Genomic DNA, 16,394 nt, shown 5'->3' with positions numbered 1-16,394 from the left:
CTGAGCCTGCGCTCTGGAGCCCGCGAGCCACAACTACTGAAGCCCATGCACCTAGAGCCCGTGCTCCACAATAAGAGAAGCCACCATAATGAGAAGCCTGCACACCACAACGAAGTGTAGGCCCCGCTCACCACAACTAGAGAAAGCCCGCGCGCAGCAACAAAGACCCAACACAGACAAAATAAAGAAAGAAAGGAAGGAAGGAAGAAAGAAAGGAAGAAAGAAAGAGAGGTAGGGATCAGAGATATACATACAGGGTAGGACCAGCCATGGAAATAATAAAGGTGCATTCCGAGGATACGGAGAATTTTAGCCTTGATGGGAACTGCTCAGCCGGTGGTTAAGAGAAGTGAACTACTCAAAGAAGGCCAAGCAGGGGCAGGAAACTGGGAAGAACCATCATGAAAGTGCATCTAGGAACTGGAGGGACAACTGTGACCCAAGCATCAAGCGGGGCTAAGAGCACCTTCTTTTCTGTTGGAATGACCACCACATCCCTCCCTCCCCCAAGTCCCGCACTGGAGTGGAGGGAGTTTGGAGTGGAGGTAGGGGTACCTGTTTATATAGTAAGAGCTGGATTGGAGGAAGGGAGTAGAAATAGAAATATATCACAAGCTGCCTCCCTCTGAAATTTGGATACTGGCTGTCTGAGTAACTAGCTAGGGTAGGAGGCTAGAACTAATATGAGCAATTAACTCTAGGACTGAGTTCCCAGGGCATGGAGGGCAAATGCCTGAGAGTATAGTGAAAATAGAAAAGAGATCAAAGCCAGAGAATAATTCTCCGGATTGGTACAGGATTTGATTCCTGACAAAAGCATCAGGAAATGTTTTTTGAAGAATGTGGCTGTTCTCCTTGACATCAGCCCAAAGATGTGGTTATTGCTCAAAACGTCCCGATTTTCTTTAAATGTTTTTGTTTCTATCTCTGAAAATATTCAAATTATAAGCAGAGATTTCATGGAAAAAGGTATTCCATGCAAGTGGAAATCGAAAGAAAGCTGGAGTAACAATACTTATACCATGTAATGAAGTTTTAAACAGATGAGCGTACCATATTAAATAAGAATCACCCTATTAGGTCAGTGGCCACGCCTATAAAGTTTTGCTAGAGCTCTAATTGGTCCCAGGACTTCTACGGAAATATTTTTTGTTTTATTTACTCATGTTTTGTTTATTCCACTATATGGAATAGTGTAAAACCAGGAGTGGGCTTCTAAGCAGCATAGCAGATAGACTATATGTCCTTGGATGAGTTGCTTAATCTTTCTTTTTCTCGCTTTCTTATATAAAGTGGGTATAATATTACCTGTCATAATTACCAATTATTGTTACTTTCCAAATAAAATAATTGATGTAAAGTCACTTTCAGGAACGTGGGAAAGCTATGGAAAATCATTAACACTACAAGTGACTGAAGTTAAGAGGGTTTGCTTTTGAATACTCAAAAAAAAAAAAAAAAGAAGTACCATGGAATTCAATGGTTTCATCTATCAAGTTTCTTAGTTAGAGACAATGGAATCCACCCTAGCTACTTTAAGCAGAAGGGGATTTGTTATAGGGTATAAGAAAGCTTATAAACATTTTTTTTTTTTCTGGCCGTGCCACGCGGCTTGCAGGATCTTAGTTCCCCAACCAGGGATCGAACCCGGGCCCCTGCAGTAGAAGCACAGAGTCCTAACCACTGGACTGCTAGGGAATTCCCAGGAAGCTTATAAACTTCTAATGATCCAAGTTTGGATGCTACACAATCAGGAACAATACAACCAGAAGAAATGCTTAATTCCTCCATGGGGTTGTTTTGGCAAAAACCTTACTACCTCCCATGCCTTGCACTCAGCACCTGTGACCCACAGAACCAGACACTAGAACCTTCACTGCAGCTGGAGGAACCAAAGTCCTCTGCCATTGTGCTTGGCCCCATTAATATCAAATTTCCAAGACTCCCATCAGTCACATGCAGAACTCTATGTGCAAGAGAGTCTGGAAAAGTGGCCTTTGCTGTCCAGCCTCTGGAGTACAGGAAAACATGCTGGAAGAAGGTGGATGATGAATGAGCCAGTCTGCAGTATCCACTGCCCACAAACAAAGCATGTTTAAGATCAAACACAGGGACTTCCCTGGTGGCGCAGTGGATAAGAATCCGCCTGCCAATGCAGGGGACACAGGTTCCATCCCTGGTCCGGGAAGATCCCACATGCCACGGAGCAACTAAGCCCGTGTGCCACAACTACTGAAGCCCTCATGCCTAGAGCCCATGCTCCACAACAAGAGAAGCCACCACCATGAGAAGCCCACGCACTGCAACAAAGAGTAGCCCCTGCTCACCGCAGCTAGAGAAAGCCCGTGTGCAGCAACAAAGACCCAACACAGCCAAAAATAAATAAAATTAAATCTTTAAAAAATAAATAAAGATTAAACACAAAATGAAAAACACACTCTGCTGAGAAAAAATAAGCAAAATTTGATTCCCTTTCATCTTAACAGCTGTGGTAGATAGAACAGAAAGATACTGTGCTGAAGACAGAACTGCAGCTGGCATTTTGCCATGAAAGAGAGGCTGCTGGCAGGTAAGAGAGAGCAAGCAGGGGCCAGCACTGCAGGGGGTGGGACTGGAGAGGTGGAGGATGGGAATTTGATTATAAGCTCATTAGCACTATTGGACTTTTTAAATGATATGCAAAAGTTTGTGTGTCTGTCTGTCTGTGTTTGTTGAATAGCCTGGAGAAAGATACATAATCGTTTAATAGTGATTATGTCTGGGTTAGAATTATGAGTGATTCTTATTTCCTTTTTAATATTTTTTCTGGTGTTTTTTCCAGGAGTGTGACTCATAGTAAAACAAGAAAAATCTGTTTCTTGGATTATCAAATGTGATGATATTACAGTCATGTTTTTGTTTGCTCTTTTTTTTTTTTTTACTTTTTATTTAGAAATCATTTCAAACTTACTTCTACCTAGACTTACTTATTATTAACATTTTACCACATTTGCTTTGTTGCCAACACTGTGATCATTTAACAAAATATGATGCACACTGAAGTACTTATGGTTGCGATCATACGATGCCTGGAATTTGTTTTAAATACCACAATGGGGGAGGAAATAAGGATGTAGGGAGAAAGATAAGAAAGAACAGCAGAAAGTTATTTAATGGTTGTTGAAACTGGGTGATAGATACATAGAGCTTCTTCATTTTTCTACTCCTATTTTTTAAATTTTTTTTTGAATTTCCATTAAAAAATTAATGTTAAAAACCAGCCAAAGGATAAAAAAGGATTCACTAGTCAAAAAATCACACAAAAGATTTCAGTGATTTGAATGGCCCTATTCACTACAAGAGAAGTTAGTCCATCAAACACACAAACAAAAAGAACCTGAAAGTCTGCCAAGCAGCTAAAATTTTAGTTGAAAAGCAAAAAAATTTTAATGTAAGACCTTTACAACAAGGTTCAAAAAGCAATTCTCTGGAGTATATCAGAAAGGCCTTGTTGGAGCTTGATGAAAGACAAGTCTTCCTGGATCTTCACATGATCTATTATGATCCTATCCTTAAATGAACCAGCTGTGGGTTGGTTCAAGTTTTCTGGATTGTCCTCGGGCAATAGGTTTAACAGATCCCTCTTAGCTTTAGTGCCAGTAATTTTTCTTTTATGAGTATACTCCCAGGGAAATAAGCCAACAGGCAGCAAAATCAATTAGTACATGTGTTACAACTACATGAGCCCCCACTGGGGCCACATGCGGGGAGGCCTGAACCCAGGGGAGCACAGACACACTGCTGAGGTCCCGAGATGCAGATTAGAAAGAGTCCAGACACCCAACACCCAGGGGATGGCTGAGGAAATTATGCTATGATCCCATTGCAGGAGAGCCCACCCACAAACATCAGATGTGACAGGCATGTGCACTAAGTCAAAGCAGGTAATCAAGCTTAGAAATAATAGCAAGGGGGAGGGCAGGACACAGAATAGTATGTCCACACAGAATAACATGAATAAAGTTTCATTGAAAAGAAAAGGAGGGAATACAGGGGAGGAAAATAGTTTATTGTTTGCTTCTTTCTTTTGTAAAGTTACATAACTTCATTGAAATGAAGGAGGCAGGAAGAGAAGAGGAACAAACACAGCCTAACCTGAGGTACGTTAGCTATGATTTAAGGACTAATAAAGCCAAGATACAATGGACAGTGGATTAGAAGAAATCACTTGCAGGCTAAATCCACCAGAATTCTTGATTGGATAGGCTATGGAGAGCATTAACCCATTTCCCAACACCCTGGCCAATATTAAGTGACCTTAGATAAGGTAGAAGATAAAACATTCAAAGAAAAATTTTAAAAATCACTTCGTCATACAGATGTGGTAAGTAAACTTTAAACCAAATATGAAACAAAGAAAAAGTTATTGGCATTCCTCAGCGTCTCCTCTTTTTTCAGTCTCTTGACCCTCCTCCCCTCCCCCACACTAATGAAGGCACCAGACATCTCTGTCCTGGACTTTCTCAACTGTAACCATCATATTGAACAAGCAAGGCTCCAGAACCTCAACTCTTAGTAAAGTGTTACGCCGTGACACTATACGAGTCTGGGTGTCGACAGCATGACCCACCTCAGATCTGACTTTAACAGATAACCCAGGAGGAGGTGCGTGTGACCCACCCCCGCCCCAAACCTACGGTTTTGGACTCTTACTGTACCTTGAAGTGATAGAAGAAGATAACTAGAATTTAAGATGTTGAGTTGAAGCAAATTATAGGATTTACGCCACTTGGATTCTCTTACTTATAGTCAAAGAAAACACAACTTCCTTATCAAAATCAAACAAAACTAGCAAGTGAAACTATCTCACTTCAGATAAATCAGATACACAAACCGGCACTATCCTCCAGAACCAAATTATGGCTCCACCTGGTTATGAGAATGTAATTTTGTGATAAAAACCTTCTAATGCCTCTTATATTAAATTCTCTTGCATAGGGTTCAACATAGGATCATCTTTTACTAAATTCCAATGCAAAACAAACAAACATATAAGGTTGCAGTGGGACTCCTGTGAGTAAGTAATGAATCTTTGTCAAGCCACTTTCTGTCATAGGCAGAATAATGGCCCCCAATGATGTCTATGACCTAATCCACAGAACCTGTGAATATGTTATATTACATGGCGAGGGAGAATTAGGCTGTATGTGCAATTTAATTGCTAATCAGCTGATCTTGATATAGGGAGAGTATTCTGGATTTGTTCAGGTGGGCCCAATGTAATCACGAGTCCTTATAAATGGAAGAGAGAAGCAGGAAAGTCAGGGTCAGAGTCAGAGATTTGAAGATACTACTATGTATAACATAGATAAGCTACAAGGACATAATGTACAGCACAGGGAATAAAGATATTATTTTATAATAACTTTAAATGGAGTATAATCTGTAAAGGTATTGAATCACTATGTTGTATACCTAAAACTAATATAATATTGTAAATCAACTATATGCTTCAATTTTTTAAAACTATATATATATTTTTTAAAGAGAGATTTGAAGATGTTATGCTGCTGGCTATGAAGATATAGGAAGAGACCATAAGCCAAGGAATGTAGGTGGCCTCTAGTAAGCTGGGAAAAGCAAGAACAGAGTTTCCCCTAGGGTCTCCAGAAAGGAATGCAACACCTTGATTTTAGCCCTTTTTGGACTTCTGACCTCCAGAATTGGAAGATAACAAATTTGTGTTGTTTGAAGCCACTATACATGGAATAACTTGTTACAGCAGCAATAGGAAACTATTACACTTACCTTTTCTACCGCATCAGTGGCGGGTGGGCTTTCTGGCTTCAACATTCTATGGCTGCAAACCTTCAGGAGCCATGAAAGAATGAGTCAGACCAAAAGATTTTTGTGGCTTCAAACCACTGCAGCTTCTGAAAACTTTCACATGGTAATAGGAATTGGTTGTCATAAAATTAATTTGACAAACTACTCTTAGAGTTAAATGACACTGCGAGGAAAAGTCAGACAAATGTCCTGGTCTCTTCGAAAAGTCAATATCATTTTTAAAGGCCTTTGAAGATTATAAAATTCTAAATAGCAACCAAAAGTAATGTGTGAAATTTGAATTTGAGTGAAATTTGGGAAATGAGAATATGGGCTGGTTATTAGATGAAATTAAGGAAGTATTGTTAATTTTTTTAGGGGTGATGATATAGTTATGTAGGAGAATGTCCTTATTTTTAGGGGACGCTGGCTGAACTGTTTAGGGGTAAATGATCACAGTATTGGCAACTTACTTTTAAATGTTTCATAAAAAATATAGACACATATTGAAATATATGGCAAAATATTAATAATTGTTTAATCTGAGTGGTGCTGTGGGGTGTTTATTGCACTATTTTTCTGAATGTGTAGAAATTTTACAATAAAAGTTAGTAATTTATTTTTTAAAACTTTATAAATGTTTGTCAAGCTACTGCTCAGAAACTTTACATTTTAGCTTAAAGTGCCCTCTATGCATAGAACTTTCTTTCTAAAATTATTTGTAGCAATTCAGATTTGTGGTTAGAATGTGGCAAGATAAGTACCATCATATGTAAAATAGTTTAAATGAGTTTCCAGTTAGAAAGCTGATGGGAAAAAAATAATGTCATCCTATGAATCAGTGGAAAGTTACTGCTCTCTAATTGAAGAAAGTCACCTGGTGGAATGGGGATTTTGGTCTCAGCAGGTCAGAGATTTTCATTTCTTGATTTTGTCAATAGAAGGAATAAAAGTGAAACCCTGAAAATAAGAAGTGGAAACTATGGACAAGTAAAAGAAGACAGGCACAAAAAAATTATTCCCTGAGCCTCCACAGCCTGGAACCAGAAGCAGAAGGAAATTGCAAGAAATACGTTACCCGGTTTCCTATGGACATATTACTACAAGAGAACATCAGAAGGATTTAAAGAATAGCATTCTTGTCAGTCCATAGATAAGAATAGAATTAATTAGACTTCCAGAACTTATGCTGCCAGTGTCCTTGTCCCCGTGGTGAGCCACAGCCACCCCTCCCGCCTCTGCAGGAGACCCTCTAACACTAGCAGTTTCAGACGCTGGACCAGCTTCTCCAGTGAAAGAAGGCATTGCTTCAGGCTGATCTGGCACCCCGTCTATAACTAGAAAGGAAAAAGTTTTGCCTCTTCCAAAATGTCATTTAAATGGAATCATACAGGGCTTCCCGGGTGGCACAGTGGTTCAGAATCTGCCTGCCAATGCAGGGGACACGAGTTCGAGCCCTGATCCGGGGAGATCCCACATGCCGCGGAGCAACTAAGCCCGTGCGCCACAGCTACTGAGCCTGCGCTCTAGAGCCCACGAGCCACAACTACTGAGCCCACGTGCCACAACTACTGAAGCCCACGTGCCTACAGCCCGTGCTCCACAACAAGAGAAGCCACCGCAATGAGACACCCGCACACCACAACGAAGAGTAGCCCCCGCTCGCCACAGCTAGAGAAAGCCTGAGCACAGCAACGGAGACCCAACGCAGCCAAAAATAAATAAAATTTAAAATAATAAAAAATAAAAATTTCTGGGGCAAATAAATATATGATGGGAGGACAACCAGATAACCATTCCAAAAAAAATCAAATTGGATTATACCTCAAACCATACACAGGACTAACCTCCAAATGCATCAGAAGTTCTAAATGTAAAAAATAAAATTATAAAAATACTAGAAGAAATATATGGTGAATTCTTTTTTTAACCTGAATGTGGGGAAAGGCTTTCTATCTATGACTTGAAATCTAGATTCAGTAAAATACTGATAAAGTTGACTACATAAAAATAAAAAATTGTCACATCACAAAAAAGAATGCCAAAAGTAAAGTCATATTGATAAATCACTAACTGAGGGGAAAATATTTGCAACATATATCACAGATAATGGGCAGTATCTCTAATATATAAATTATTTTTAGAAATCATAGAAAACAAAGACCAAAAACCCAATATAAAAATAGGCAAAAGATATGAACACACAATTCACCCTAATGTGAGAGAAGGAAAAGGCTGTAAAGATGAGCAGGCTCTTCTCCTGATGGTTTATAAGCAGAGTTAGAGGCCACCAACTTCTCTTTTAATAAAACAATAGGGCTTCCCTGGTGGTGCAGTGGTTGAGAATCTGCCTGCCAATGCTGGGGACACGGGTTCGAGCCCTGGTCTGGGAGGATCCCACATGCCGCGGAGCAACTAGGCCCGTGAGCCACAACTACTGAGCCTGCGCGTCTGGAGCCTGTGCTCCGCAACAAGAGAGGCCGCGATAGTGAGAGGCCCGCACACCACGATGAAGAGTGGCCCCCACTTGCCACAACTAGAGAAAGCCCTCGCACAGAAATGAAGACCCAACACAGCCAAGAATAAAATAAATAAATTAATTAATTAAAATACTTATTAAAAAATATATATATATATATTAACTTTAAAAAAAAAAACAATAAATACCAGCTAGCTGCAATGGCTTTTAAAAAATATCAGGTGTTTCAAACACCTCTGAGTGGTACTTAATTGAAAACAACCTAATGAGTTAGAAAGCTGTGGTACAGTCTAACAACAGAGTCAGTTTTATCAATGATTAATGACAAAATAGCACCAAATTGTTTTTGTGATTTTGCATTTCTTTACATCTGGCTTTAAAAGTGAGTAAGGAAGGATTAAGGACTATGCTTTTCTAAAACACAAAACAAAACAGAAAAAATAAACCCTCTATTTTTATTTCTAACACTTGACTAGACAGCATTATGAACTCTTTAATCAATGTTCACTATTAAGGGGCTGGAATTTAAGGCTGGCTCCAACGATGAAACCCTGTGATACTATGATAATTCTCTGATAGCTCAGCTGGCAAGCATAACCAAGGTGCCACTGGCCACTTGGTGGCAACAGATCCTAATTGTCTTAAAGTCCTTAATGGGTGGATTTGGAAACTAATTTATAAAGACATTTCATGCAGGTCACAAGGTGCTTTAGTTGGAAAGGTTAGCACAATCCCAAATATTCTTTTTTTTTTTTTTTAATTTTTATTTATTTATTTATTTATTTATGGCTGTGTTGGGTCTTCGTTTCTGTGCGAGGGCTTTCTCCAGTTGCGGCAAGCGGGGGCCTCTCATTATCGCCGCCTCTGCTGTTGCGGAGCACAGGCTCCAGACGCGCAGGCTCAGTAATTGTGGCTCACGGGCCCAGCCGCTCCGCGGCATGTGGGATCTTCCCGGACCAGGGCTCGAACCCGTGTCCCCTGCATTGGCAGGCAGATTCTCAACCACTGCGCCACCAGGGAAGCCCCCCAAATATTCTTTAAAAGGGCATTAGAAGGAAAGAAAACATATCCTGTCTTTGTTAAAAACAGTTATGGATACATTCTAGAACATTCCATTAGGAAAGATCTTTGGAGCTAGAACAGGTTCAAAGGGAGGAGAGAACTGCTGACATAGTAATGATAACTAAAAAGATATAGACTGAAAAGAGATGTCATGAATAATATTAAGAGCCCACTTACTGTTTAGCCATCTGAGCTAGCTAGTTACCCTATCAGGGCCTCATTTTCTTTGCCTGAACCCTGAGCTAGATCAGCGGTCAGCAAATTTCCTGTAAAGTGTCAGTTAATAAATGTTTTAGGCTTTGTGGGCCACACATTGTCACAACCACTCAACCATGTCATGGTAGCACAAAAGCAGCAATAGACATTACATTAAAAAATAAGCAGGGCTGTGTCCCCGTAAAACTTTAGTTATGGACAGTGGGAAATCTGAATTTTACATAGTTTTCACATGTCATGAAATATTATTCTTCTTTTGATTTTTTCTTTTTTTACAACTGTAATTTGCTGACCCCGGGCTGGATGGCCTCTGAGCTCCCTTCCAGCCCCCTGTCTCTGTTGATTGAACTGCTGTTGATTCCCTACTTAACTAGCACTGGGGTTATACTTCTTTTACACCTTCTTTTACAACCTAAAGCAGTTTCTCAAGCTTTATTTACTCACATCCCATTAGAGAAGATTTAGAAAGATGTCACAGCATATCTAGCTCACAATTTTTTTTTGGCTGCACGGCATGTGGAATCTTAGCTCCGGGATCAGGGATCAAACCAGCGCCCCCTGCATTGGAAGCACGGAGTCTTAACAACTGGACGATCAGGGAAGTCCCTGTAGTTCACGATATTTTAAAGGTAGCTAACTTTGGTCTCCCAAAAATGTACAAATATGGGTTTTCAACTTTACATGTCCTTCCTCTCAACTCACCACAAGGAGATTCCAAGGCTTGTGCTCGTGCATTTGAAAATCAATGCCTTAGAGTTGCTTAGACTTGAAAACTCCCAGTGTGAAAGCACCCCCCAGAAGCCTCACTTCTCCTTTCTGCTGGAAAAGAACACCAGTTTTCCACAAACTCCTGTGTAAGGGAGGATGGCTAACTTAAGCTTTCTCCGTGGACCAGCGGGTTCCAGGTAAGACCTGGACTTCACTTCCTCTCAGTCCTTCCTTTCTTCCACGTTGTCAGAATCCACAGTATGAGAGGGAGCAAGGGTTCCTGCACTTGCCCTTCTCCCCTGTTCGCCTAAGACCATGAGACAAGATCTGATCAGCTTGATGACCACGTAACTGGTTACAATTGCTACAAGAATAAAACTGTAGGAGATCTACAGTTACGGTCCATCTGCATAAAATGTCTTTAAACTGTAGAGGAGAGAAAGAAGCTAGCTGCTTTTAAACCCCTACCTGGTGATGAGCAGCCTTAAAACTTCTCCTGGAAGGATGGGACATTATAAAATGGCCCATCTTCGTAAATAAGTCTTTCCCTGTTAAGGAGCCTCATCAGAAAGATGCCCTGGGGGCGTGAATACTGAGTGCCCAAGGTGAGCCAGCAGAGCGACATTAGGTCACATCATCTCTCGTGTGAGCCTGTTTACCCTGTGAAGTCCATGCAGACCATTAGCACCCTGGGGCACATGAGGCCTTGAGGTTTAACCCACTTACCCCAGCTCACCTGTACCAAGGAGGAGCTAGGACTCAATTCAGACCTGCCTAGAAAAGCTGTTATCCATTCATCCTATTTGTCTGTCTCTCTATCATATCCATCTGTCCAGTCTAGCCATCTATGTACCTGTCTCATCTCAACATCTCCTCCCTGGAAAGCATTAGGTCACTTATGTTTGAATAATTAAAGTCCCCTAGGAGTTATTTGGCCAATCAAACCAGGTTAAAAGACTCCAAAGAGAAGTTGTCCACTGGGAATTTACCGGATAATCTTACCTGCAATGTTCTCTATCCAATCCTTATCACAAACCTGGTTGTGAGAAATGTTATTTTTGCAGGATAGCCAGAGAGAGTGGAGCTCAGGCTCTTAATACTCCAAGTTTGACTATTAGATCAAGTCAGAACATTAGAGACCCTGCTAAGCCACTCTTTGACTTTACTGAATTATAAAACGTGACATCGTTAACATGACTGAAAGTTAATAAAAACTAAAGTATACTTTAAAGTTCTAAAGCTTTTTATTTTTTAATATTTATTTATTTGGCTGCGCCAGGTCTTAGTTGCGGCACATGGGATCTTCGTTGCGGCATGCAGGATCTATTTCCCAGACCAGGGATCGAACCCGGGCCCCCTGCACTGGGAGCACAGAGTCGTAACCACTGGACCACAAGGGAAGTCCCTAAAGTTTCTGATTACTATAAATTAATTCTTAAAATATCCAAATCACTGCTTCATTCCTTTGAAATAGTGTGAAGGAATGTCAGATATTGTTTAAATCCATGATATTATCAGATGTTGTATGGATTATATCTTACCATTCTGCCCCATAAAGCTTTATGCCCCATAAAAATATGTGCCTGGATTTGAAGCAATGTAGCTGAGAATGACCCTGTTTCTCATTAGTACTTTTGTTAGGATTTTGGAAAATTTTATTAATTTCTACAGAAAGTAGAAAAACAAATGAGTGGATATAAATTTCAAACCATAGTCTAAATATCAAAGAAATATAACTTGATTTTCTGTATTTCTATTCCTATTTTGAGCTCTCATCTCACAGAGAAACAGCTTTAACTCTTTGGGGGTTTCCCTTACTTCCTCTGGGTTGTGCTGTTGTTCCAGAACCTTACATGATGCCGAAGATGGGGGAATACAGGTCACAATCTGGTTCCAAGTCTCAACAGAGATGTCCACCATTCCAATCAGCCTGCCCCTCTGCTCCCACCCCTCACTTGGGCACAGGGATCTTTGCAAGGCTTCCTAGCATCCCGCATGCCTGGCTGCACCTTGGAGCTGCTTCCTCTTTAGGGTTTTGCTACCACCGTCCTTTGCTCCAGGGCCCCACGATCTCTGTTCATTCATCACTTCCCTTCCCCTTAGCCAGGACAATATTTTCAAGTCTCACTTTGGTTTCAAACACCTTGTTTACCTCTCCCTATTCTAGAACGTAACCTCTTAGAAACAGAAGCCAGAAAGTCTAGCAGACTTCTGCTTTCTGACATGCAACATCCCTTCCTTAAGACAATGAGGACAGGGTGACCACCAGCTTGAATGGGCAGGGGAGATGTATAAGAAGAGCAAAAATATAGATAAATATCTGAAATACTATCTGGCCATTCTTTTATTTTTCAGTATTTACATAGGCTCTTAGATGCCTCGCTTGCACAATTTTGTATGTGTCATCAACCCACTTACTTAACTAAGTTGGCAAATTTAATTTCTACTTTTAACCCCATTTTTCTCATTTGAGTATTCTCTCTACTTTGTCCCTGTATTTCTGTAATACCAAGGATCCTGGGACTTGAAAATATAAACTAAACCTAACCCCAAAAATCAGGGCATCTGATCATCTTCACTAAGGAAATTGATATACTAACATCCTCTAATCAATAAACATATGTGGAGTTTATATTGAACAACGTTTATGCAGCATTATTTATATTTGCAAAAAATTGAAACAACCTAAATGCTCAGTAATGGAGAATTGTTTAAATAGAGTAAGATCACATGATAAAATTCTATGCAGCAGTTAAATGTCAAGTTGTAGAAGAATATGTGATAATATAGGGAACTAGTCACAATAAAAATAATAAAGGCAATATGAACTGTACAGTCACAATTTTATGAAGGACATACTTGAATAGAGTCTATAGCAAAAGGCTGGAAAGTTAAAAGGGATCTCTGTGTGATGGGATTATTAATGATAATTATTTCCTTTCCATATTTTTAAATATTTCTACAATGCACATATGTTGTTTTCATAATCAGAGAAATAATGTTATTTGAAAAACTAAGCATTTATTGAGCTTATGATTTGTGTACCACGTATATGCTATACCTCAATAAAAATATTTTTAAAAATAAAAAAGAGCAGAGATCTTTAACAAGGAGAATAAGAAAGAAAAGAAACATCTCCTGAGATGATCTCAGCCCTGACTGGGCTTCCTTGCTCACCAAAGAAATCTTTTGTACTAATTAAATTTCTTGGCTATCCCATGGAAAATGTGCTCCTTATTTTTTTTAATTCTCATATACTACTGTGCTTAAGAAAAGTATTTTGCAAACCATATGTACACTAATTACTGATCCAAAGAGGAAATTGTACTGCAGTCTCCCCACAGCTGACTGCAGAACCAGGAAGTAATCAGAATATGTCATACAGGTTATGAAATGTCCTGGATCACAGGTTAAGTGAGTCATTGAGAACCTGGTGGGTAAATCTGGTCTGACTACTTGTCCTGGACTTCCTAGCTCCTGACTCCATCCTCAGAGCTCTGCTCTGGCTGTTTGACATCCCCACCCTCTTGCACAGGCTTGCAGAGCAGATGAGGCCAAGCAGGGATATTCAGGAGGAATGGTGCTTGGCTGAGGCATGTCTAGTGCAGAATGATGGATATGAAGGATAAGAACCTGCTTGCCATTGCTGAATCTGGGCCTGACTTCACCTATAAGCACTTTATTTTTTTTTCTTCTATCTGAATCAGTTACCTCCATTTGGAGATATTAGGTGGTTTGTTTCAATCAACAATGTCATCCTCTAGTGTCTTCTGCTTGGTTTCAGGGTTATTGTGTAACCAGAATGGTAGAAGAGGGTTGATTGCTGATGACTTGTGCTGACTTGTGCTAATGTTCTTTTAACTGATCTCTGACACTGAATATTCAGAGAAAGCCTCAAAATTACATCCTGAGCTTCTAGGTCTAGGTGACTTTTAATTAACATTAGTTTAACTTGTAGGACTTTAACCATCTTCAATTCATTCATTCATTCAACTATTTATTGAATGCCTGGAATGTGTAAGACACTATGCTAGGCACTGGGGATGATGTAGGGAACAAAAGAGACATGGTCCCTGCCTGTGAAGCTATGGTTTAGATAGAAGCGCAGACCAAAAAAACAAAAGCAAAATAATCCAAAAAAAAAACAAGAAGAAAAATAAACAATCTAAAAAAGGCAAAACAGGCAATTCCAGTACACTGTGGTAAAAGCTCTGATAGAGAAATTACAATCATAAAGTGCCATAGGAGTACCTAGCAGAGGCATACAGTTGGCAGTGAGGGGAGGGGAAGTTGAGGGAGGGGGAGTTGGGGGAGATCGTGTCCCCAGGGCTTAGGTCTTATGTTAGTTTGCTAGGGCTGCCATACAAAGTACTACAGACCAGATGGCTTAAACAATAGAAATTTGTTTTCTCTCCTTGGCATCTAGATGTCCATCTTCTCCCTTTTCTTCACATGGTTTTCCCTCTATATATTTGTGTCCTAATTTCCTCTTCTTATAAGGACACCAGCCATATTGGATTAAGGCCCACCCTAATGACCTCATTTTAACTTAATTACCTCTTTAAAGACCCTGTCTCCAAATACAGTTGCATTCTGAGATACTGGGGGCTAGGACTTCACCACATGAATTTAGGGGGGACACACTTCAGCCCATAACAGGCCTGAAGGATAAAGAAGAATCAGCCAGCCAAATGGAAGCACTGGGAGGGGTTTCCAGCATGAGTAGAGGCAGCAAGAAAGGCACTCTAGGAGAATTTATCAGGAACCAAATCAGAAAGTGCTTGTGAGCTATGTTAAAGAGGGAGAACTGTATCCTAAGGACAATGGAACGCTATTGAAGGGTTTTAATTAAGGAAACAATATGATCAGATTTGCTGTTTCATATTTGGCTGTTGTGTGAAGAATGGATTAAAGAGGAGCATGGTTGGGACTTCCCTGGTGGTCCAGTGGTTAAGACTCCATGTTTCCAATGTAGGGGGCATGGGTTCAATCCCTGGTCAGGGAACTAAGATCCCCCATGCTGAGCATGGCACGGCCGAAAAAAAAAAGAGGAGCATGGTTGAAGGGGGAGACCAGGGGGGAGCTATTGTTGTTATTTCAGGGGAGATCCAATGGATCTATTTTTCTAGATTCTTTGATTTTATCTTTGGATTAAACTAACTCAAGGGATTTTTACACTGATTATTTTGCTTCTCAAAATTGCTTTTTTGGGGCTTCCCTGGTGGCGCAGTTGTTGAGAATCTGCCTGCCGATGCAGGGGACATGGGTTCGAGCCCTGGTCTGGGAGGATCCCACATGCTGCGGAGCAACTGGGCCCGTGAGCCACAACTACTGAGCCTGCGCGTCTGGAGTCTGCGCTCCGCAACAAGAGAGGCTGCGATAGTGAGAGGCCCGCGCACCGTGATGAAGGGTGGCCCCCGCTCGCCACAACTAGAGAAAGCCCTCTCACAGAAACGAAGACCCAACACAGCCAAAAACAAATAAATAAATTTATTTTTTTTTTTTAAATTGCTTTTTCTTTTTTCTGGCCGCGCCATGCAGCATGCAGGATTTTCCCCAATCAGGAATCGAACTCATGCCCTCTGCATTGGGAGCACATAGTCTTAACCACTGGACCACCAGGGAAGTCCAAAATATCTTTTTTCTGCCTTGCCCTTCCACCCGTATATAAGAAACAGAATTCGTAAGCCTTGTGGAATTTACAATTACTGTAAGGATGTGTTGAAGACAGCCCTCATTGCTTTACATAACTTCTCTTTCTAGGCCCATGGGAGAAAAGTCTATCAGGCCTTGCTATCAGGAAACGGATATGCTTATCATTAGAAACTCTTTTTTTTTTTTATTATTGGAGTATAACTGCTTTACAATATTGTGTTAGTTTCTGCTGTACAATGAAGTGAATCAGCTATGTGTATACATATAACCCCTCCCTCCTGGACCTCCCTCCCCACCCCACCCCACCCATCTAGGTCATCACAGAGCACTGAGCTGAGCTCCCTGTGCTATACAGCAGGTTCCCACTAGCTAGCTATTTTACACATGGTAGTGTATTAATGTCAAACCTAATCTCCCAGTTCATCCCACCCTCCCCTTCCCCCACTGTGTCCACACATCTGTTCTCTAC

At 40.6% G+C, this 16,394-nt stretch overlaps 1 non-coding gene across 1 annotated transcript; it reads right to left on the bottom strand.

Annotated features, from left to right (window-relative positions):
- Positions 1 to 1,626: 1,626 nt before the first annotated feature.
- Positions 1,627 to 1,698, bottom strand: TRNAR-UCU (transfer RNA arginine (anticodon UCU)). Its single transcript has one exon. It is a non-coding gene; the product is annotated as a tRNA-Arg (tRNA).
- Positions 1,699 to 16,394: the final 14,696 nt, after the last annotated feature.

Source organism: Balaenoptera ricei, chromosome 4 (assembly GCF_028023285.1).
Source record: "Balaenoptera ricei isolate mBalRic1 chromosome 4, mBalRic1.hap2, whole genome shotgun sequence".
Classification (NCBI taxonomy): Eukaryota; Metazoa; Chordata; class Mammalia; order Artiodactyla; family Balaenopteridae; genus Balaenoptera; species Balaenoptera ricei.
Note: the sequence above shows the minus strand (reverse complement) of the source record. Positions and strands in the feature narration are given on the sequence as shown.